At 38.7% G+C, this 25166-nt stretch overlaps 1 non-coding gene across 1 annotated transcript; it reads left to right on the forward strand.

Annotated features, from left to right (window-relative positions):
• The first annotated feature begins 21116 nt into the window (after positions 1-21116).
• Positions 21117-21223, forward strand: LOC115898844. The gene has a single exon (XR_004058508.1). It is a non-coding gene; the product is annotated as a U6 spliceosomal RNA (small nuclear RNA).
• Positions 21224-25166: the final 3943 nt, after the last annotated feature.

Genomic DNA, 25166 nt, shown 5'->3' on the forward strand with positions numbered 1-25166 from the left:
AGAGACCCATCTCACATGCAAGGACACCCATAGGTTCAATATAAAGGGATGGAGACAAATCTACCAAGCAAATCAAAACAGAAAAAAGCAGGGGTTGCAATCCTAATTTCAGACAAAACAGACTTTAAACCAACAAAGATTTAAAAAAGACAAAGAAGGACATTACATAATGGTACAGGGTTCAGTTCAACATGGAGATCTAATTATCATAAATGTATATGCACCCAACACAGGAGCACCAAGATTCAAAAAGCAAGTTTGTAGAGGCTTTCAAAGAGACTTAGACTCCCACACAATAATAGCGAGAGTCTTCAACACCCCACTTACAGAGAGATCACTGAAGCAGAAAATTAGCAAAGATATTCAGGACCTGAACTCAGCACTGGATCAAATGGATCTGCTAGACATCTACAGAACTCTCCACCCAAAAACAACAGAGTATACATTCTTCTCATCACCACATGGCACATACTTTAAAACCAACCATACAATGGGATGTAAAACAATCCTCATAAATGCAAAAGAACTAAAATCATACCAACCACTCTCTCAGATCACAGCTCAATAAAATTAGAAATCAAGTCTAAGAAAATTGCACAAAACCATACAATTACATGGAAATTGAATAACCTGCTTCTGAATGACTTTAGGGTAAATAATTAAATCAAAGAAGAAATCAAGAAGTTCTTTGAAACTAATGAGAACCAAGATACAACATACCAGAAACTCTGGGACACAGCTAAGGCAGTGTTAAGAGGGAAATTTATAGCACTAAATGCCCACATCAAAACGTTAGAAAGATTTCAAGTTAACAACCTAACATCACAATTAAAAAAACTGCAGAACCGGCTGGGCGCGGTGGCTCAAGCCTGTAATCCCAGCACTTTGGGAGGCCGAGACGGGCGGATCACGAGGTCAGGAGATCGAGACCATCCTGGCTAACACGGTGAAGCCCCGTCTCTACTAAAAAATACAAAAAACTAGCCGGGCGACGTGGCAGGTGCCTGTAGTCCCAGCTACTCGGGAGGCTGAGGCAGGAGAATGGCATAAACCCAGGAGGCGGAGCTTGCAGTGAGCTGAGATCCCGCCACCGCACTCCAGCCTGGGCGGCAGAGGGAGACTCCGTCTCAAAAAAAAAAAAAAAAAAAAAAAAACTGCAGAACCAAGAGCAAACCAACCCCAAAGCTAGCAGAAGACGAATAATCAAAATCAGAGTTGAACTGAAAGATATTGAGACACACACAAAAAAAATTCAAAAGATCAAAAAACCCAGGATTTGGTTTTTAGAAAAAAAAAAGAGAGAGAGAGAGAGAAAACGGATAGATTGCTAGCTAGACTAATAAAGAAGAAAAGAATGAAGATGCAAATGAACACCATTATAAATGACAAAGGGGGTATTACCACTGACCCCACAGACATACAAATAACCATCAGAGAATATTATGAACACCTCTATGCACACAAACTAGAAAATCTAGAAGGAATTGATAAATTCCTAGACAGATACACCATCCCAACACTGAACTGGGAAGAAATTGAATCTCTGAACAGATTAATAATGAGCTCCAAAATTGAATCAGTAATAAATAGCCTACCAACAAAAACAAACAAACAAACAAAGAAACAAAAAAAACCAGGATCAGACAGATTCACAGCCAAATTCTACCAGATGTACAAAGAATAGCTGGTACTACTATTTCTACTGGAATTATTCCCCCAAAAATGAGGAGGAGGGACTCCTCCCTAACTCATTCTATGATGCCAGCATCATCCTGGTACCAAAACCTGGCAGAGACACAACAAAAAAAGAGAGAAAACTTCAGGCGAACATCCTTGATGAACATCAGTGCAAAAATCCTCAAGAAAATACTGGCAAACCAAATCCAGCAGCACATCAAAAAGCTTATCCACCACAATCAAGCAGGCTTTATCCCTGGGATGCACATTTCATTCAACACATGCAAATCAATAAATATAATTCATCACATAAACAGAACTAAAGAAAAAACTCACATAATTATCTCAAGAGATCCAGAAAAGGTTTCAATAAAATTTAACACTGTTTCTTGTTAAGAACTCTCATAAACTGGGTATTGAAGGAACATACATCAAAATGGTAAGAGCCATCTATGACAAACCCACAACCAACATCATACTGAATGGGCAAAAGCTGGAAACGTTCTCCTTGAAAACTGGCACAAAACAAGAATGCCGTCTCTCACCATTCCTATTCAACATAATATTGGAAGTCCTGGCCAGAGCAATCAGGCAAAAGAAAGAAATAAAGCACATCTAAATAGAAAGAGAAGAAGTCAAACTAATTCTGTTTGCAAATGACATGATTCTGTATCTAGAAAACCCCATAGTCCTGGCCCCAAAGTTCCTTGAACTGATAAACAACTTTAGCAAAATTTCAGGACACAAAAGCAATGTACAGAAATCACTAGCATTTTATACACCACCAACAGCCAATACAATAGCCAAATTAGTAATGCAATACCATTCACAATTACCACAAAAAGAATGAAATACTTAGGAATACAGCTAACCAGGGAGGTGAAAGATCACTACAATGAGAATTACAAAACACTGCTGAAAGAAACCAGAAATGACACAAACAAATGGAAAAACATTCCATGCTCATGGATAGGAAGAATCAATATTGGTAAAATGGCCATACCGCCCGAAGCAATTTATAGATTCAATGCTATTCCTATCAAACTACCAATGACATTCATCACAGAACTAGAAAAAACTTTTAAAATTCGTATAGAATAAAAAAAAAAAGAAAGCCTGAATAGCCAAGATAATTCTAAGCAAAAAGAACAAAACTGGAGGCATCACACTAGCTGACTTCAAACTATACCACAGGTTTAAGTAACGACAACAGCATGGCACTGGTACAAAAACAGACACATAGACCAATGGAAAAGAATACGAAGCTCAGAAATAAAGCTGCACACCTGTAACCATGTGACCTTCAATAAACCAGACAAAAATAAGCAATGGTGAAAGGACTCTCTATTCAATAAATGGTGCTGGGATAACTGGCCAGCCACAAGCAGAAATTGAAACTGGACCCCTTCCTTATACCATATACAAAAATCAACTCAAGATGGATTAAAGACTTAAGTGTAAAACCCCAAACTATGAACACCCAGGAAGACAACCTAGGCAATACCACTCTGGACATAGGAACGGGCAAAAATTTCATGATGAAGATGCCAAAAGCAATTACAAGAAGAGTATAATTTGACAAAAGGGATTTAATTAAACTAAACAGCTTCCACACAGCAAAAGAAACTATCAATAGAGTAAACAGACAACCTACAGAGTGGGAGAATTTATTTACAAACTATGTATCTGACGAAGGTCTAATACCCAGCATCTATAAGGAAGTTAAACAAATGTACAAGCAAAAGAAAAAAACACTCCATTAACATGTGGGCAAAGGACATGAACAGACACTTTTCAAAAGAAAACATACATCCGACCTATATGCACATGTAAGAAAACTCAACATCACTGATCACCAGAGAAATGCAAATAAAAATCGTGAGATACCATCTCACACCAGTCAGAATGACTATTATTAAAAAGTCAAAAAATAACAGATGCTGGCGAGATTTCGGAGAAAAAAGGAATGCTTATACACTGTTGGTGGGAGTGTAAATTAGTTCCACAATTGTGGAAAGCAGTATGGTGATTCCTTATAAAACTAAAAACAGAAATACCATTCAATCCAGCAATCCCACAACTGGGTATATACCCAAAGGAATATAAATCATTCTAACATAAAGACATACGCATGTGTATGTTCACCGCAGCACTATTCACAATAGCAAAGACATGGAATCAACCTAAATGCCCTTCAACGGTAGACTGGATAAAGAAAATGTGGTACATATACACCATGGAATACTATGCAGCCATAAAAAAGAATGGGATCATGTCCTTTGCAGGGACATGGATGGAGCTGGAGGTCTTTCTCCTCAGCAAACTAATGCAGGAATAGAAAAGCAAATACTGCATGTTCTCACTTTCAAGTGGCAGCTCAGTGATGAAAACACATGGACACACAGAGAGGAACCACACACACTGGGGCCTACCTGGGGATAGAGGGTGGAAGAAGGGAGAGGATTAGGAAAAATAACTAATGGGTACTAGGCTTAATACCTGGGTTATTAAATACTCTGTCCAGCAAACCCCTATGAGACAAGTTTACCTATGTAACAAACCTGCACATTTACCCCTGAACTTAAAAGTTTAAAAAAAGAATGTTGATGGATAGCAGATGACTATGGCATTTAGATTTTGCTTCCAAGAGTGACAAGACAGTTTTATTTTAAAATGACAATCTTTTCCATATGCTAGAAATTATATCCTTTGCAACCGTTTAACTTTTCTAATTAAAAATATTGTAGAAGTTAACCTCAAAATACATGGAAAGGATTCATGGTTTAACAAAAATATTTTAGGGGATATGCAAACAAAAGAGTTTGATGACCACTGCTCTTGTGTGTATTGAAAGAACTCTGGCCTAAGATTAGAAAATCTCACTTCTTATCTTAGCTCTGTCACTAACTAGCTGTGTGACCTTATAGAAATTACTTAACCTCTCTGGGCTTCAGCTTTCTCATCTGTGCAATTAAAGAATGAGAGAACATGGAATCTAAAATCATTTCTAATTCTAAAACCCTCTGTTCTGTGACCTCTAAAATTGCTTTTCTGTCTTTTTATAGTTTTATCTCTGCCTTGGAGTTTCTTCCTTCCTTCTGCTCCTACTCCTATGGCTACATGCCTGCCTCTATCACTTGTGGGCTGGGGAATTAATAGAAATAAGGGCCCCCAGCATACAGCAGACTCTGTCTTCTCTTCCCATGAGAAAACTTGCATGCATAAACATGAGCAGCTCAACCTGCATATCCAAGATCTGTGTACTCTCTCTATTCCCTCAACCCCTTACAGTCCCCTTTTCCACTGCTGACCACCCTGCTTCAGGCTTGGGGGTATATCACTGTCTACCCTCGGGAGGACTAATCCAGGGGAATGGCCTATGCAGGCCCTGGAAGCAGACTCATGGCCATTTAAGCAGGGGATTCTCTGGTTCTGTGTAACCAGGCAAGGGTTCCAGGTGGTCACATCCCCTTGGCCTGACAATCATTCTAACTCATGGGGAAGAACGTGTTTGCAAGAGGGCCAGAGTGAAGTCATCTGAAGCACAGGGCCCAGAGATGGGTTCCAGTTGCCCAGGTCTAAGGTGGTACTATCTGGCTCTAACCCTTGCTGAATAATTGCTGGCCAGGATGAATGGAGAAACACATGTGCATATAAACACAATGAAATACTATACAGCAATAAAAAGGAATAAACTACTCATCAACAAAACAAGATGGATGAAGTTCAGACACTACGTTGAGTAAAAGAAAGCAGAAAAAAAGTACAAATATGTGACTTCCTTTTGATGAAATTCAGAGAGATAGAAACTATCGGGATAACAGATTTGTGATTACCTACGGCCAAGGGTGGGGGAATTTACTACAAAGGGCATGAGAGAACTTCCTGGTACAATGAGATTGCTTCATCAGTTGATTGTCATGGTGGTTTCACAGATGTATACATTTGTCAAAACTTATCAAAAAAATAGGTTCATTTTATTGTATATAAATTATACTTCAATGAAGTTGATTTATGAATAAAAACAAGTAACAACAAAAGGATTGCCTAGCAGAACTAACATCTGTCAATAAGTATACATTGCACATCATTGCATGATTTGTCTTGCTCTACCCTAATATAACTCTCCTTAAATCCATACACGCATGTTCTTTTTTTTTTTTTTTTTTTTTTTTTTTTTTTTTTTTTTTTTTTGAGACGGAGTCTCACCCTGTTGCCCAGGCAGGAGTCCAGTGGTGCGATCTGGGCTCATTGCAAGCTCCGCCTCTTGGGTTCACGCCATTCTCCTGCCTCAGCCTCCCAGTGGCTGGGATTACAGGCGCTCGCCACCACGCCCGGCTAATTTTTTTTTTGTATTTTTAGTAGAGACGGTGTTTCACCGTGTTAGACAGGATGGCCTCGATCTCCTGACCTCGTGATCCACCCGCCTCGGCCTCCCAAAGTGCTGGAATTACAGGCGTAAGACACCGCGCCCAGCCGCATGTTCTTAAAGAATTATGCATGTGTGTATGTAGGTATGGGGAAGAGGGATGGTTGTCACCCATCAGTTAAATGTGGGGGCCGACTCTGAGCCACAGACCTTTTCCTTGACCAGTCTATCCTCATTTTAAAATCAAAATCTCACCAAGGAAGGCAATGTGAATCCAGTGGCCCTGGGTTCAAGTCTAAGTTTTGCCCCTTATGAACTGTGTGGCCTTGCGGAGTAGTCAGAGCGGGAGCCAAGCATATAGAAACTTATTTCATCTTCACTCAAACCTTGTGAAATAGATGACTCTGATCATGATTTTACAGATGAGACTCTGATCACCATTTTATAGATGAGAAAACTGAGGCAAAGATCCTTTATCTAACAAGCAATAAGTCAGCATTTGAATCTATTTTTATTAAGCTCTACCCTCTTATGCTTCTCCAGAGAAAGTTACTTAGCTTCTGAACCTAAAATTCCCTCCTTTCTAAACTGGAATAACACTGCTTACAGTTAAGATAATTGTGAAAAATAAATAAAGTATATTGTGTGATTGATGTATTCAATAGATTTCAGCAATCTTTTATGGCTACAGAATTTCCAGCTATTTACAGCTTTTGAGTTAAATACCAACATTAGTATTTCCTGCTTACCTTCCTCCTGAGAAGTTCTCCAGTGTAGGAAACCGGCGATTAATGCTAGAAGGTTCAAAAGTGGCCAGCAATTCCATTATAGCCATTAAACAATGATTAGTCAACCCAAGAAGGTGCACACTACTGTGCAATTTTCTGTTTGAAGCCTATTAAAGGAGTTATTCCATTCCAAGAAGCAAGATTTTCAAATGTTAAAGCTCTCTTAGAAGAAAATCTAAGTTCAAACAAAGGAAATTTAGACCTTCCATTTGAGGTTCCACTTCTTGTGGTTCCTTCATCCTCCAAAAATGAAGATCCTCCCTTCCTAGCAAATCCTCCATAGACACATACCATCCCCACTTAGAAGTATCAGAAGATTCAAGGGGAAGGTTATTTCCTAATACAGTTATGCTGCGTTACTTCAAACAAGGTATCTAATAACCCTATAACTCCATGTTCCAAAAAACAACCATTATGATGCCATGTATAGAAAAAAAAAATCTAAATAAGAAACCGTGTGGTTGTGGTTACAAACCCATCCACCACATGGGAGTTCTCCTTGCTGAGCATCACATCGTTGCTGTAAGATCAGTGGAGGACGTTGGTGGGACTGTTCCTGGCACAGTGCCTGGCACACTATAGGAACTCAATGATGGCTAGTGCCTTGCTCCCTGCCCCCTGAGGTTTGAGTGGGCAGGATTTTCTCAGAAGCACTAGACTCTCTTCTTTATTGTAGCAACTGGGTCAACAGGGAATGCATCCACCTTAATTTCTGGGAAAACAAGGCAAGCAAAATTGCAGAGAAAGTGCCACCATGTCTAGAATGAAATGCCCATTGCTCCATCACAGGAAACAAAGTAAAGGAGGGCTTTCCTGGAGGCTAATTAACAGAAAACTACAGTCATCTAAAACTTAAAAGAATTGAAACAAGCCACCAGCTGTCACTGATCTTTTCCATCTCCTTTTGGAACAGTGTAGCTAGGGGAAGAATGTTTCTAGCAATAGCTGCCAATAGTCTCCAGAATAAATACTGAGGACAAATTATGCCTTATGAGTAATCATACATCAGATGGAATATGCATCTTGGGGTGCCCTTCACCAAAAGCTCCCTCTAGTGCAACAGAGGTGACCACTGTCTCCTCCTCATGCAGGGCTCTGCTCAGGCAACCTTCTGCCACACAACCTGCTCCTGACTTGCCATGGAGCCCCACAAGCCTGCTCACAGCTCAGTGTAATGGGGAAGACTTGGATCCAAGCTGGGCTATGGTCTCTTGCTCAGTCCCTCTTTGGAAGCGGGACTGAACTGGGTCAGTAGTTAACTACAGGTGATGGACTTGTAAGACAATGCAAACTTCAGGGCCAAGGGCACCATTTGGGGCTCCCGTGTTTGGCCCACGTGTTCAGAGAAGCAGGAAAAAAAAGCCATTCAACCTGAAAGAGAGAATGATGCAGAGCCACAGAGAGAATGAAAGAGAAGATACATAGAAAGCTAGGGGATAAAGAGAAAGGGATTGAATGGTCCCTCATACAGCCCTGCTGCATTTACCCCCTTTTGACTCAGGCTGACTTGAGTAATATACAGTCCCCTCTTGTCAATTACAGACATTCTGATTCTTAGGGTTTCATTCCTTTAGTTTAACATGTTAGACTACTGATGTCCTAGGAAAATATAACACATTAAATCTTACTATTGGTCACTAACACCTTCATGTGAATGACGTTTTCACAGTCTTTCACAAAGGCAGGATTTGAGATGGAGGTTTTCAGTAGAGTCCAAGGACAGCCCCTTGGAAGGGCAATGCACCCTCCAACCAAGAGGGTGGATGAGCCTAGAAATGATGTGAGGCAGCCAACCCAGACTAGACACTTCAATCAATTGCCAAGCCCAGTCTAGTGCCCCTTGCTGATTGGCTTTCCTGCCAGCCTTCTTCCATTTCACTCACCCTGTTCCCTTCTGTTCCTTGCTCACCTGCACTTTACCTCAGCCTCATAATTGACTTCCCATGCTTCAGCCTCACTCACCTCACTCCATCCTCCCCATTGCTAATGTATTCCCTTGTTTAGTAATTTATTGATTGTCTCTTCTATTACAATAGCCCCTCATGAGATCCAAGACCTTAGGAATCTTGCTTACCAGTCAGATTTAACCATTCCAAATACAAAGTTTCCAGTGCTTGCTCCCCATGCTGTCATGCTACTCTTTTGTAATACATCCTGTGGTTTGAGCTGGTTTAATTCATGCTGGTCCTCTCCTTCCCATGTACTCTGGAAGCTCTGCAAAGCCATGAACAGTTGTTGATTCATCTTTGAGGTCCCAGTGCCATGTACAGTCATACCTTTAAAAGTGCTGGCTGGATGGACAGAGAGAAGAAGGGAGGAAGAGTGTAAAGTAGTAACAAGAGTAACAAGGCCAGAGAGTAACAGTTTCCATGATTCTGGCTGTGTAATAAACAACCTCCAAATTTATTGCTATAAAACAACCATTTTATTAGAGTCAGATGGAGCTATAAGGAGAATTTGGGCCAAGAATTTTGGAAAGGTTTGTCTGGACTGTTCTCACGATGGGATCTGTCGTGTGATTGTAGGCAGATGTCATCTGAAGGCTAGCTTGGACTGGACATCCAAGATGGCCATTCACATAGTTAACAGTTGATAATGGCTGTTGGCAAAGAACTTAGCTGAGACTCAACTATAACACCAACATGTGGTCCCTGGATGTGGCTTGGGCTTCATCACGGTGAGGCTACCATAGTGTAGCCAAACTTCTTACATGGTGGCTTAGGGCTGCAGCACAAGGGTCTCAGCAAACAAGGCAGAAGCTGCATTGCCTTATAGGACCCAGGCTCAGAAGTCACACAGTATCACTTCTGCCACTCTCTATTGGTTGAAACAGTCACAAGCCCACCTAGATTCAAAAAGAGGAAACATAGCCCCATGTCTCAATGGAAGGATGTCAAACAGTTTTGGAGTCACTTGAAAAAACGGCATCAACTTAAAGCTCTTCTGGTTTACCCCCTTTTATTATGGTAGAGGAAATAAAGGTTTGGAGAATGCACATGGCTTATTCACAGTCACACCACATGAGTGACACAGTTAGGGCTAGAACCAAAGTTTCCTTAACTCAAGTCAGTCCAGCCTCCATCTACTCTATTACTTTGTAGCGGTCTCTGTTAATGTGTTCTCACTTTTAAACAACTGAAACCAACTTTTACAAAATTAATAACAACAACAACAACAAAAGATGGAGGGAAATTTAGTAGAAAAACCCTCAACATATCTCAGAGTCAAAGGAATTGTTAGCTTACCAGATGAGGTGAGCCTCAGGCAGTTCCAGGGCCCTTAGGTGGCATTCACTGAATTTCTAAAGAGCTGTGACTGAAGACTATACACTAGTCTCTCCCTTATCCACAGGGATATGTTCAAGACCCCCAGAAAGGGAAACCACAGATAAAGGGAACTACTGTACTTTCAGGGATCATTTCTATAGTATATTTACTCAAGCGCTTCTGATCATGTAGGTACTAGCCTGGGAAGAAATGGTGTGACTTAGAGAGAAAGACATTCTGGTTGTTTTAATGTGGTTCAGGTGAAACATGCCAATGGCAACAGCTTTGCCACCTGGCTTTCCAACATTTTTGTTATTAGCAAAGGCAACAAACCACAGATTTGTCTTCCTCAGTGAAAAGGTATCCACTTCACCATTGCTGAAGAGAAAGACAAGAGAATGCTGGCCAAACCCAGCAGTGGGTGAAATGATCTTTAGATGACGTGTTGGAAAGGTCTTTGTACTTAACTACAGCATGAAAACTAAAAACAAATTAGCAAAAAGCTATGTTCAGCAAGGACTCAGTGCCAACACCTCTCCAAGTGCTGTCTCTCTCTGTTCCAAGGTCCAAATTTTCAAGAGAGAGAGCCTCACCAATCTCAATGGAGTTGGGTTTCTACTCTCTTTCACTCATCAATCAGTCATAGACAGAGGGACAAGGTCACAGGGTACAGGACATGTTCAGAGAAGGCCTCTGCCGAGTTTCAGGACATGTCCAGACAAAGGGTGCTTACAATAATCCTGAAGCCACCACGAGCCTGAACATCATCTCAGCAGAGGAAAACCACTGAGACATGTGACCCAGATGATTTTTAAAATGCATCCTCATCACTGTTGAATAGTTGAAATTTAGGCTTGGCAGATGCTATGTGATGAACTAGAGTTCATCAGGCATTAGCGAAGCTTGCCAAATGTCCCCTGTGACCACAAGGCCATCATTGTTGGGTGGGGAGTAAATGGTTAAGGATTACTCAATATGTCTCAAACAACATATGTACCAGCACTTCTTGCTGTCAGGCCAAGTGCATGGAATTTGAGATTCCACAGCACAAGGCAAGGCCAGTCACAAAGAAACAGAAACAAATTGAAGTAAGGCAGAATGGGATTTTGTAAAACATGGGAGCTTTGCATCTCATACTTTATCTTTCCTAAAGCCATGTCATGTCACGCTAATATGTTGAGGTCAGCTATGGTGTAAGCTGTGAAGAAAGCCTTTTTTAAAATAATAGTTTAAGTAGCAAAGTTTAAGAATAGTTTCTTAAGTAAAAAGCAAATATATATAATATATATATCATATAAGTAGTAATAGTGATATACATATATATATTATAGTAATAACAAGGTCACACATTTACATATGCTTTCTCTAGTAGGAGAAAAAAGGGTTGGGTTAGAGATCCCATATAACCACAGGCAAGCCCAGGGGAGTGTATCACACATGTTACTGTCAACTGATATCATTGTTTTGGTGGGGAAATGCTTCAAAACAGCTGCCAAACATGATGTTATTACTGATACACAAGAGCAGGGAAGTTTAAAAGTGCACCGGGATCCTGATGCTGGTTCAAGTTCTGCCCAGTGTTAAATATATATATATATATATATCCCAAACTGGGAACTAATGCAAGAAAATGACTGCATGTCCCTTCAATGCCATTTTAAGCAGGCTCACCCAAGAATTATTTGATTGCACAGGAGAATGCACTTATGTTTGGTTTTGCTATTTCTATCTAATTGGAGCCCAGACACTGAATTTAGTTGTGAATTTGTATATTTTTGTCCAGTAGAGAAGACGACCCCACTAGCTACAGTTTTATGGTCCCATAAGACATTTGCCAGTTTTGTATCTAGTGGCAAATTTATTTCATCATTCCTTTGACTGACTATACATAAATATCTGTCCTTTGAGACAACCTTACTATCTTGTTGACTCTCTCATTAATTAATGAGATGGATAAAATCTTTGACAGCATTCATTCCATATTTGTGTAAAAGTCCTGTTCTTAACATTTTGAAAATTATATTTCAATACTAAGGATGAGTCTGCAGTTTCTCCAGTCTCCACAAATGCAGAGTGGTGGGTGAGCTGGGTTCCAAGACTCTTTGGGTGCCAATATAGTATGATTCCTTCTGTGAATGTATGGTGTAAAGTATTTAGTAGGGTAGGTTATTTGTTAGAGAAATTTTCAAACTAAAAACTTCGGAAAGGTTTAAGGATGGCTACATTAACAGTGAATTCTACCTGAGCAAAGAATCTAAAAATTATCACTAGGTTCTGTAGTTTGAGTGATGATGTCCCCTCCTTATGTTTTGAAACTTAATCCCCAATGCAACAATATTAAGAGGTATAGATGTGGCCTTTGGGAGATGATTAGGTCATGAGGGCAGAGCCCTCACAAATGGGATTAGCACCTTTATAAAAGGGATTGAGGTTGAAGAGAGCCCTCTCTTGCACTTCTGTCCCTTCTGCCATGTGAGAACACAGCATTCATCTCCTCCAGAGGATGCAGAAAGAAGGCACTATCTTGAAAGCAGAAAGCAGCCCTCACCAGACACCAATCCTGCTAGTGCCTTGATCTTGGACTTCCCAGTCTCTAAAACTGTGAGAAATACATTTCTATTGTTTCTAAATTACCCAGTCTGTGATATTTTTTTACAGTAGCGCAAATGCAATAAGACCGCAAGTAACCTGATTATCCAAACATCAAGGTTCCCAGACTATCAGAGTCTGGTAAAAGTATCCCACCTTGTCTGGAGATGGATGCTAATCCTCATGGGGCCTATCTTGTGGAATAGAGCTACATAACCCAATAAATATAAGAGGCATGAAAAATGATGCCTGACTCTAATTCTACCAGAAGAGAGCCTGCAGCATCTGATAATGAATAGCAGTCTCACCAGATCACCTGCCTCCTTGCTACTCAACATGTGGTCTGAGGACCAGCGGCAAAAGACATCACCTGGTAGCATGTTAGAAGTGCTGAATCTTGGGACCATCCCAGATCTAGTGAGACAGAATCTGTATTTTAACAAGATCTCCCGGTGATTGATATGGACAGAGAGCTTGAGAAGCACTGATCTGCCTGCAGGGTCCAAAGGTGGTTCTCAGCCCTGGCTGCACACTGGAACAGCCTGGGGAGTTTTAGGGCTTACAGAGTAAAGGTGTTATTAGTATCCCCCCTAGCAGGATGGGAAAGAAGGTGACAGATGAAAAACATAAGTCACTCATCTCAAGTCAGCACTGTGTAAGAAGTCCAGCAAAGGAACTTTAGCAATGCCAGGCCTTTGGGAGAGGAAGACTGAAGGGCTACAGGGACGAAATAGAAGAATGGCAATCCCATGGATTCTTCTATTGATTTTCCCCCCAGGGATGAAGGTATTCGTAACTTGCCAGGAAGCCTGTCTCCTGTTCAGGCTAATTCTACACTGTGAGTTTATCCAGAGTTTAAGAACAATAATCAGGGACCTCAAAACTCTAAAAATCCCTGAAAGCATCAGTAATGGGAAGGGCGGAGTATACTTTGACCATTCTTAAGGAAGTCCCTTTACTTGTTCTAAATCCCAGGCAGGGAATTTTGCTTCATTCAAAGTTCTATAATAAGAAGTCTCCACACTAATCAAGTTTAACCTCTCACTATCACAACCCACAGTTGCTATTTTTAGAAATGCTGGGCTGTGAGCACAAGATGATTAGGTGAAGTATCAGTGGCCTGCAGATGTAGGCCCAAATACTTGACATAGACATATTCTGACAACTGTACTCCAACAATCTGTTTAGTACAGTGCTTTGGTTTCTTCAATAGCAAAGTGCTGCTTGTGGGTCTGGTGGATTCAGAGGGATCAAAGAGTGGTGGCAGGTGCTAAGGAAAGTCACTATTTGGAAAACTTTAAACTAAAAAAGACGGAGGAGCCAGCTCTGTCCTCAGGATTGAGTGACATGGAGCTCCACTGCTCATATCTGAGGTCCGTCCAGACCTCTCTTACAGGCTCTGGCTCCCATGCCTGGACTTTGGATTGGCCAACAGCTCCAAGGGAGTGAGTCTCTTGAGCATCCCTGAAAGCATTTTCGCCAAGTTCTGTGTCTCACATCTGTGGTTTGCCATTCTTCAGTCTTTAAGGCAGCTTTTAAACTACCTGTGGTAAAGAAGTAACTGTTTTTGTTTCCAATTCACCATAGACCAATACTTTTAAAAATATAATTTAAAAAGTCCCCATTCTTCCTCCCACTCTGTACCCTTTATAATGGTTGATCATATGTTCCAGTTTGTTGAGGACAATGTCATTTTCCATCTATTGTCCTAGAGCCATGATTAATAATCCCTTTCACTCTAGAAATGGTTGCACTTGAATAACAAATTATGTGGTCACCCTACCTTCATATGTGATTATAATCATTACTCTTGTATACTTACACAATTTCTACAAATATCAGTAAATAAATGTAAACTTTTATCTCTCAAAAAATAGCCAAGATGATATGTGTAGTTGTAAAAACAGAGTCAATTGATGAATCTATTGACAGTAAATTCGTTAGGATAATGTTAGCTGGTATAATAAAGAACCAAATGAATAGTGATACAAAACAATAAAATGTGTATTCTAGGCAGATATTCACAGGCTGAGGTTAAGGCTCCCTTCATCTTGAGGCACCGCCATCTTTAACAAGTAGCTTCCAAGAGTTCCACATGTCTTAATTTGGGCCACTATAACAAATTACCATAGACTAGGTGGCTTATAAAATTATACATTTATTTCTCACAGTTCTGGAGACTGGAAGTCAGACATCAGGGTGTCAGCATGCTCAGGTTCTGGGGAGGGCCCTCTTCTAGGTTGCAGATGGCCAACTTCTCATTGCATCCTCACATGGCTAAAAGAGGGAAGAGACTTCTCTGGGGTCTCTTTTGTAAGTGCACTAATCCCATTTAAAAGCGCTCCACTCTTGTGACCTAACCACTTCCCAAAAGCCCCCACCTCTTAATACCATTACATAGTGGGTTAGTATTTCAACATATTAATTGGGAGGACACAAATGTTCTGCCTATATCCACCATGTTTGTCTGTATCAAGCCAGTGAATTGGAAAAAGGCTTGGTGGATTCCACATGGAATTATGAGTCAAACCTGAAAGATGCACAGGTCATTCCTGATCACGTTTTATTAGTGAGAACTCAGTGCCTTAACCACATCAAACCACGAGGGATGCTAGAAATTGTAGTCTAGCTGTATACACAGATGAAGAAATCAGTTTGGTAAATAATTTTGCCACAGTAGTCAAGGACATCATTTTTAAATGGAATAGAATAGAATAAGCCAAGATTCATTTGACCTGGAATATAGGAAAGGTTAGTATAGTTTTGGAAAAGCCTTGTTTCAGTCATCGATATATTTGTATGCATGCTTGTGTGTAAAATGTATTTCTTACACTGGGTCACAGTCAAAAAGTTAAAGTCAATCTACCAAATAAATTTCCATATAAACAGTATTAGAAGAGATAGCCAAAGGAAAAAATGAGGGCTCAAGCTCTGAAGAGAGCTTTAAAATCACTGAGAAACTGCGCAAGTGTGAACATGCTTAAATGCTCATAAGTGACAATAACATCAACAAACCAGACGCAGCTGTGTAGACTGGGCTGATCCTGAGAAACACTGGCATTGACAAGTGAGTCAGGTTGGACTTAGGTACCCACCCACTCCTCTGACAGCAACCCACCCCTATTCTCCAAGGATCTCACCTATGCCCATGCATGCAAAGTATGAGGGGATAATTTAGTCATTTCTAGCAGAACTTGCATGGAAAAACCATCATGAATCAAAAGAATGAGGCTTTCAAATTTGAATAAAGGGCTGGTTTCCTCACATTTTAGGGCAAAAAATCAGATCTGATCTCAATATAACTTCCAATCACATCACACAAAGAGCCACTCTCTTGACACTGTGTAGGGCTGTGTATGAGCATGAGTGTGTATGTGCACGTGTGTGTGCACATGCTTATGCTTAAGCACATACTTACCTGTGTGCTGAGACACAGGAGAGGTAGGACAATAGAAAGATCAAGAAGTATTGAGAATTCCTGGCATAAACAGAATGAATGGAGCTGGTTTAATTCATTTTGAGAGGACTTCAGCAGGCTTTTCTAAGGAAAGGCAGGACATAATCTAGAAAAACACAGCAGAGATGACATTTTGAGCATGGGGAGCTATGGCAAGCCGTAGAACATGCTTTAGAGTTGAAATAAGCAGACCTGTATTTGAGTCCCAGAGAGATAGCTTATTCTTCCCATTACACAAATTAGAAAACTGAGAGTCATAGAGGTTACACCCAAGATTTTGCAGCTCATATGAAGAACTGGTACTCAAAGAAGTAGGCTCAGTAGTGGAAAAAGATAAGAATCTACCCAGAAGGATTGTCCATCTCAGAGGCAGAACATACTGGGACCACAGGAAATTCAGACAGTGGCTGAGCCCCTGCTGAGGGAGAGTAACCAGAGCTCTTCAGCACAGGATCAGACAGCTGGTCCTTACTAGGGTGCTTTGGGCTGCTGTTTCACCAGGGAAAAAGCAACAGTGAAATGAAAAGAAGTTGGTGGGCATTCTGGAAAATGCCATAAGTTGAATGTGTCCCATCTCTTCTTTGCTATACTACACTCCAAAGAAAAAAGAAAGAGATTAATCACCTGTAAAACGGGCATTCAACTCAATTTTCCCATGCAGGTCTATAAACCCAGCCCCTCCCTTTCCATTCCCTCTCCCACAGCCCACCGGAACAGGGCTGGAGACAGTCATTTCTTAGAAACACTAAAAATATACATTACATCATTCGTCCCCCACAGACTCAACCCCCAACAACAAGCCAAGTAATTTGAGCCCCTCTGCAAGGCATGCCATAGCCTCCCTTTGAGGTCTGTGTTTTCCCTATTTATTGTACCTGGGAGACTGACAGACATATGTTTTATGATACATTATATATTAGGCTTGGCTAGAGGCTCCATTTCCATTAAAGATGACTAAAGCACTAAGTTATAGCTACCTGGACCTCCCCCGCCATTTGTCTTCTGAAGCTATTCTCTGAGCTGTATTTCTGTCTTTTACTGTGACATTTGCTCACAAAATGGACAGAGCTTGACCATTAAAAACCAAAGACTCTGCTTCTACAATATTTTTTAGAACAGAGCTCTAGAGCCCTCTTCCTGAATTCCTCCAGTTCTTGGTTCTGACAATTTCCTGAAATAGACGAGTGATCCCCAAAGCTGCAAAATCACATCTCTTTAAAACACCAGCTAAAACTGAGAAAGATAAAATAAAAACAGATCTACTTTTCCAAAATGGGGTTATGTGAGTTGCTGCTCCCTTCAGGCAATTGTTCGGCAATTGACATGTGGTTTCTGCATGGTAATTAATTAAATGCTCACCCTCATTCATAAGACACTTGTGGGGATTACTTTTTTTTTAATGTTGGTTTTTAAAATTTAGAATGATGCCTTTAGATCAATTTAGATACCATGTCATTGCACAGGTAATTAGTAAAATAAGGAAAAGACAATGAGAAAAATAGAAGCAACATCAAAAAAATAAGCCAACCTTCATTAGCATTATAACCTATGAATTAAAGCTGGTAACGGGGAAAAAAAAACTTCATTTATCCTGTGCAAGAGTCAGTGATTAATTGAAAATACACATCAAAGAGCTTCATTTGCATATAGCAGCTCTAGTACTCTGAGAAGCTTTGTGTGGGAAGGGGTTTCCTATTGAACACACACAGATACATAGAGACCTCTCACGATGCTACAAGAGCCATCATTCCTTCCAACTATGAAGGATGTCCAGCTTCATTGATATATTTACAGCCTGACCCAGAGAGACCACTGAGTTGAACAATGGACAAAGAGACACAGAAGTATTTTTAGATATACAAGCATATAAAGAGGATGAGAAACATATTCCTTAGTAATTGTTTTAAACTGGAAATGTCCCTCGCAGGTGGTTTTCCATCCTCTCATTTCCCACAGTTAATGTTTTAGGAAGGAAAATGTTCCCCCCTTCTTCTCTATTTCCCATCCTAAAGACCATTCCTCAATTGGATGTGTGGAGCTTCCATACACACCAGCCTTCACATTTACTGCCACATGGAATGGCAAATTTCTTGGGCATTGATTGCTTATCTTCTCTCTGAATACAGGATGCTCAATCTCTTTGTAAGTCTCCTTTTGAAAGCTGATGAGATATTATGGAGGCATATCACTGGAACTTGTTCCACCCTTGCCCTGCCCACAATGTGCAGACACTACTCTGGATATGAACAACTATGTTCTAAGAAGCATTCCATTTGGGTGTTGTGTATGGCAAACACAGCCTCAGACGGCCATTACTAGGGCAGGACTTCCAGAATAGCTGAGCAAGAAGTTCACCAAATCCTCATCCCAAAAAGCAAAAATAAAACTGGATAAAATTGTCAAAAATAACCATTTCAGGAATCCGGAAATTGACCAAAAACAAAACAAAAAAATGAGAAGCATTTATTCATGAAAAATGATTGAATCTTGGTAAGAATAGAGAGGGATTGTTATTTTTGTCCAAGACTGTTTCATGCTGTTCCACCCAGCTTCATGCCACTGTGGTTCTACCAGGGCAGGGCAGGCCTTGAGAACCAGCAGCTCCATGGCTGGAAGGGCTAATGTGATATGGAATGGAGGATGGAAAAACCCATGGTTGAAAACAATAGCAATCTTGGGGATAAACAATCAGAAAAAAACAAAATCATAACTAGCCTGGAATTGCCCTACTGACTGGGCCAGTAGGCAATCATATCAGCAGAAGAGCAAGAAATTTATCAGCAAGATCCAGAGATCAAGACAGCCAGAGTGGGCCTCGGTAACCTCCCACATAACCCTAGGTATCTGGAAGTCTGCATGTATACCATGGCTGTGCTTATGCTCAGGAAAGACTGAAGAGGGTCTTAGTGAGCTACTTGTCGCTGAATGAATGTGAGACTCTAAAAGCACAGAAAGTAAAGACTGACAGACTTGCAAACTGCCTAAACTTTGAATGCCATTTTCCAAACCATACACAGATCCATCAGCATACAGTAAAAGCCTTATTGGCTCAAGGAGTTTAAATCTTTGGCTGACCTCTGTGCTATACTGACCCAGACATGACTCCAAAAAACACAGGCTTAAAAATAAGATCAAGATTTTGTTTAATTGAGTGGAGACATCAGTGGCTGCACACTGCCGGAGAGACAGGCAGTATATAGTTATTTCAGTAAATAAATAACAATAATAGCAAATAACAAATAAATAACAAAAATAGCAACAACAAAACCCGGGGAGAGAGGAATCAGAGTCCAGAGTTGCTACAATATATTATCAAAACTGTCCAGCTTTCAATAAAAAGTTATGAGGCATGCAAAAAATAAAAACAAAAACAGGACAATGTGACTCATACACAAGAACAAAAAAGAGCAGGCAATAGAAACTCTCTGAAAGACCCCAGGTGATGGACTTACCAGACGAAGACTTCAAAGTAGGTGTTATTAACATGTCCCAAAAATACAAAGGAAACCCCCTTTAAAGAATCAAAAGAAAATATGGTTCCTAAGAAAAAATAAAAATGTTTGAAGTGAGAGATATCCCAGTTACACTGATTTGACCATTACACATTGTATGCTTGTATCAAAATATCACAGGTACCCCATAAATATGTACAATTATTATATAACAATAGAAATGTAAAAGACAAAAAAGAAAATATAACAATGACTCATCAAATACAGAATATCAAAGAGAAATTATTTTTAAATGACCATTCTTAAAAATCTAGAGTTAAGAAGAATGATAACAGAAATAAAACATACACAAAGGGGCTCAACAAGAGATTTGAGTGGCAAAAGAAGGAATCAGCAAATTTGAAGGTAAATCACGAGAAATTGTCTCACCTGAAGAATGGAAAGAAAAACTAATGAAGAAATATTAGCAGAGCCTGAGAGACCTGTGAGATACAATTAAGTATTCCAACATATGTGTACTGGGAGTTCAAAAAGAAGAAAAGAGAAAGAGGCAAAAAAATGAAGACATAATGACCCAAACTTCCTCAAATGGATTAAAAACATTAATCCACACACCCAAGAAGCATAATTAATTCCGAGTAAGATGAACTAGAAGACATTTACAGAGACACATCATAGCCAAGATGTTGAAAGGCAAAGACAGAGAAAATCTTGAAAGTAGAAAGAGAAAAGCAATTCATCACAGACAAGTGGAAAGGAGAGCTTGATTGATTAGCAACTGATTTCTCTTCAGAAATAATGGAGGCTCAGAATGCAGTGGAATGACATATTCAAAGTGTTGAAAGAAAAAAAACTGTCAACCAAGAATCCCATATCTAGCAAAACTATATTTCAAAACTGAAGGCAAAACAAAGACATTTCCAGATAAACATGATCTCTCTTACAAAGAATACTAAATGAAATTCCTCAGGATGAAAGAAAATAACACTAGACAGTAATTCAAATTCACACAAAAATTACAGAGCACGAGTAAAAGTAACTATGTATTTAAATATAAGAAACTTTAGAAAGGTAGTTTCTCTCTTCTCTTAATTTATTTAGAAGACAATTGTACAAAAGAATAATTATAAAAATTTTCCTGTTGGAAATATGTCATACAGAGAAGTAATATTTATAAATAATAATATCACATAGGAGGAGGGATAGAATAGAACTATACTGAAGCAAAATTTCTGTATTTCACTGGAATTAAGTTAGTATTACCTGAAATACATCGTTTTTAGTTTAGAAACATACTGTACTTCCTCCAGAAGAACAACTAAAAAAAGTATTCCCAAAAATATAATTAAAAATTATTTACAAAGGAATTTAAATAACACACACAAAAAAGTATTTAGGACAAAAACAGCAGTAAAGAAGGCATAGAGGAGCAAAAGGGCATGAGACAAATAGAAAACAAATTGAAAATATGAGATTAAATACAAATATATCAATCACCACATTACAAATCAAATGATTGTGCTCACTTCAGCAGCACATACACTAAAATATCAATGATGCAAAGAAGATTAGCATGACTTCTGTGCAAGAATGACATGTAAATTCATGAAGTGTTCCACATACTTCTGAGTTTTAAAAAAAAGGCTAATCCCAAAGGGTTACATAATGCATAGTCCTTTTTATATAAAATTTTTGAAATGACAAAATTTTAAAAGTAGAGGTCAGATTAGTGGTTTCCACAGATTAGGGATGCGGCAGCAGTGGGGGTGGCAGGGATATGGATATAGTTGTGAAAGGGAAACATGAGTGATACTTGTGTTGTTGGAACTGTTCAGTACCTTGACTGTGGTGGTGGATACACTATCCTACACAGGTGATAACATTACATAGAACTTAATAAACCCCCTCACCCACAGACACACACACACACACACACACACACACAAACGATTACAAATGAAGCTGGGGAAATAGAAATAAGAGCTACAGATTATACCACTGACAATATCCAAATTGTAATATTATACTATAGTTTTGCAAAATGTTACTGTTGTTGGAGAAAACTAGGGAAAATGTACCAGGGACTGTTCTGGGTTATTTCTTAGTACTATACATGAATATACGCTTATCTCAATAAAAATTTTAATTAAAAATGTAAAAGGATTAGACATCCAAATTAAAAGGCAGACACAGTTATACTGGATAGAAAACAAGACCCAGCTATATGCTATCTACAAGAGACACACATAGATTCAAAGACACAAATAGTAAAAGTCGAAAGTAAATGTACAAAAATTATATTATGCAAATAGCAACCATAAGAGAGATAAAGTCTCTGTACTAGTAACAGACAAAATTAAGATAAAAAATATTACTACAGACAAAGAAGAACATTTTATAATTATAAAGCACTAGTTAATCAGGAAGATATAACAATTACAAAGTATACACATACCTGACAACAGAGTTCCAGAATACATGAGGCAGAAACTTACAGAATTGAAGAAATAAAAAATTCCACAGTAATAGTTGAAGACTTCTATAGTCCACTCTATAGAATGGATAAAACAACTAGACATAAAATCAGCAGAGACATAGAAGAATTGAGCAACATTATCAACCAACTGGGCCTAACTGATATCTATAGTACACCCCATCCAACAATAGCAAAATATATATTCTTTTGAAGTGCACAAGGAATATTCTTGAGGATAGACCATATGCCAGGTGCCATGGCTTGAATATTGTGTGTCCCCACCAAAACTCATGTTGAGGCTTGGTCCTCAGTGTGGTGATGCTGGGAGCTGGCACCTTTAAGAAATGAGTGGGTCACTAAGAGGGGTTAATGCCTTTCTCATGGGAGTGAGTTCTCACTCTCATGGGACTGTATTAGTTACCATGAGAGAAGGTTATTATAAAGTAAGGCTGCCTCTCGTGTTTGATTTCTTTGCACATGCTGCTTCCCCTTCTGCTTCTCCACCATGTTATGATGCAACACATGGTCCTCACTGGAAGCCAACCAGATGCAGCCACCCAATCTTGAACTTCCCAGCCTCCAGAACTATGAGTCAAATAAACCTCATTTCTTTATAAATTATCGAGTCTCAGGTATTCTGTTGTCACAGCAGAGAATGGATTAAGACACTTGGTCACAAAACACTTAATAAGCATAAAAGGATTAAAACAATACAAAATATGTCCTCCAACCACATTGGAATCAAATTATAAATCAATAAAAGGAAATTTGTGAAGTCAATAAATACTTGGAAATTAAACAACACACTTCTAAATAACCAATGGGTGATAGAAAAAATTGCAAGGGAAATTAGAAAGGAACAGAAGGAAAACAGAATCACAATATATCAAACTTTATGACAGAGAGACAAAACAATGTTTAGAAAGACTTTTATATCTTCAAATGCCTATATTTAAAAAAAGAAAGATCTCCAATGAATTGCCTAACCTTTTACCTTAATAAGTAAAAAAAGAAGAGAAACCTAAACCCAAAGCAAGCAAAAAGAGGAAATAATAAAGATCACAGTGAAAATCAATGAAGTAGAAAACAGAAAAACAATAGACAGAGTCAATGATACCAAAAATTGGTTCTTTGCAACAATCAACAAAATTGACAAAAATTTAGATAAACTGATCAAGAAAAAAGGAGAAGATATAAACCACCAAATTCAAACATGAAAGAGGAGACATCACTATTGACCTTATAGAAATTAGAAGGATTAAATGGGAATACTATGAACAACTGTATACCAGAAAATTCAACAATTTAAATGAAATGGACGTATTCTTAGAAAGATACAAATCACCTGAACTAACGCAAGAAGAAATAAAAAATATGACTAGACCTATAACAAGAAATTGAATTAGTAATTTTAAATCTTCCCACAAAGAAAAGTCTAGGCTAAGATGGCTTTACGGAGGAATTCAATCAAACATTTAGAGAACTTAAATCAATCTTTCATAAATTCTTCCAGAAAATAGGGGAGGAGGAAACTCTTCCCAATTAATTTTCTGAGACCAATATTACCCTGATGCCAATGCCAGATAAAAACATGACATGAAAGGAACACTACAGATAAATATACTTCTTGAATATAGATGCGAAAATGTTAATAAAATTTAAGTAAGCTAAAATACCAGAAATATGTGAAAAATATTAAACATCATACCAAGAGATTCTTTTAATCCCGGGAATGCAAGGTTAATTTAACATCTGAAAATTAATGTAATATATTAATAAGATGAAGGACAAAAACCACATGATCATCTCAACAAATTCAGAAAAAGTGTTTGACAATATCTAATATCCATTCATCATAAAAACTCTCAACAGCCTATCATCTATGAAAGATCTATAGATAAAATCATACTTAATGGTGAAAGACTGAATGTTTTCTTTCTAAGACTAGGAATAAGGCAAGGATGTTCACTCTCATCAGTTCCATCTAACATTGTAATGGAAGTCCTAGCTAGTGCAATCAGGCAAGAAACAAACAAAAAGAGGCATCCAGGTTTGAAAGAAAGAAGTAAAACTATTTCTATTTCAAGTTTACTGAGTTTATCCTACTAGGAGTTCATGGAGCTTCTTGGATGTGTAGATTTATATTTTTCATTATTTCTTCAAATATTCTTTCTTCCCCTTTCTTTCTCTCCTCTCCTTTTGGACTCCCATTATGTGTATGTTAGTACACAGGTTGCTGAGAGTCTGTTCATTCTTATTCATTCTTTTTTCTTTCTGTTCCTCAGACTGAATAATCACAACTGACCTATCTTCAAGTTTTCTCATTTTTTCTTCTGCCAGCTCAAATCCGCTGTTAAGCCCCATTCGTGAATTTTTCACTTCAGTTATTTTACTTTTCAACTCCAGAATTTTTGTTTGGTTCTTTTTTATAAATGCATACCTCAGAGATATTGCAGGTTTAGTTCTAGATCATGATAATAAAGCAAATATCATGATAAAGCAAGTCATATTAATTTTTGGTTTCCTGGTGCATATAAAAGTTATGTTTACACTAACTGTAGTTTATTGTGTGCAATAGCATTATGTCTAAAAAATGCACATAACTTAATTTAAAAATACTTTATTGCTTTAAAAATATTGGCAGAGAGACACAAAGTGAGCACATGCTGTTGGAAAAATGGTGCTGATAGACGTACTCAATGCAGGTTTGCCAAAAACCTTCCATTTGTAAAAAATGCAGTATCTGCAAAGCACAATAAAGTGAAGTGCTGTCAAATGAGGTGTGCCTGTAATTTCTATCTTTATATTCTTATTCTTTATATGGTCATACGTTGTTTTCCTACTTTCACTTTTTAGACATGGTTTTCATTAGCTCTTTGAACATATTTAAAATGTTCAAATACGTATTTTAAAGTTTTAATCTACAAAGTCCAACATCTGGGATTCCTCAGGGACAGTTTCTGTTGATTGTCATTTTTTTCTGCTCTGTATGGGCCATATTTTCTTGTTTCTTTGCTTGCCTCATAAATTTTTGTTGAAAGCTGGATATTTTGAATATCATAATATGGCAACTCTGGAAATCAGATATTCCC

This window comes from Rhinopithecus roxellana, chromosome 7, assembly GCF_007565055.1.
Source record: "Rhinopithecus roxellana isolate Shanxi Qingling chromosome 7, ASM756505v1, whole genome shotgun sequence".
NCBI classification, from domain to species: Eukaryota; Metazoa; Chordata; class Mammalia; order Primates; family Cercopithecidae; genus Rhinopithecus; species Rhinopithecus roxellana.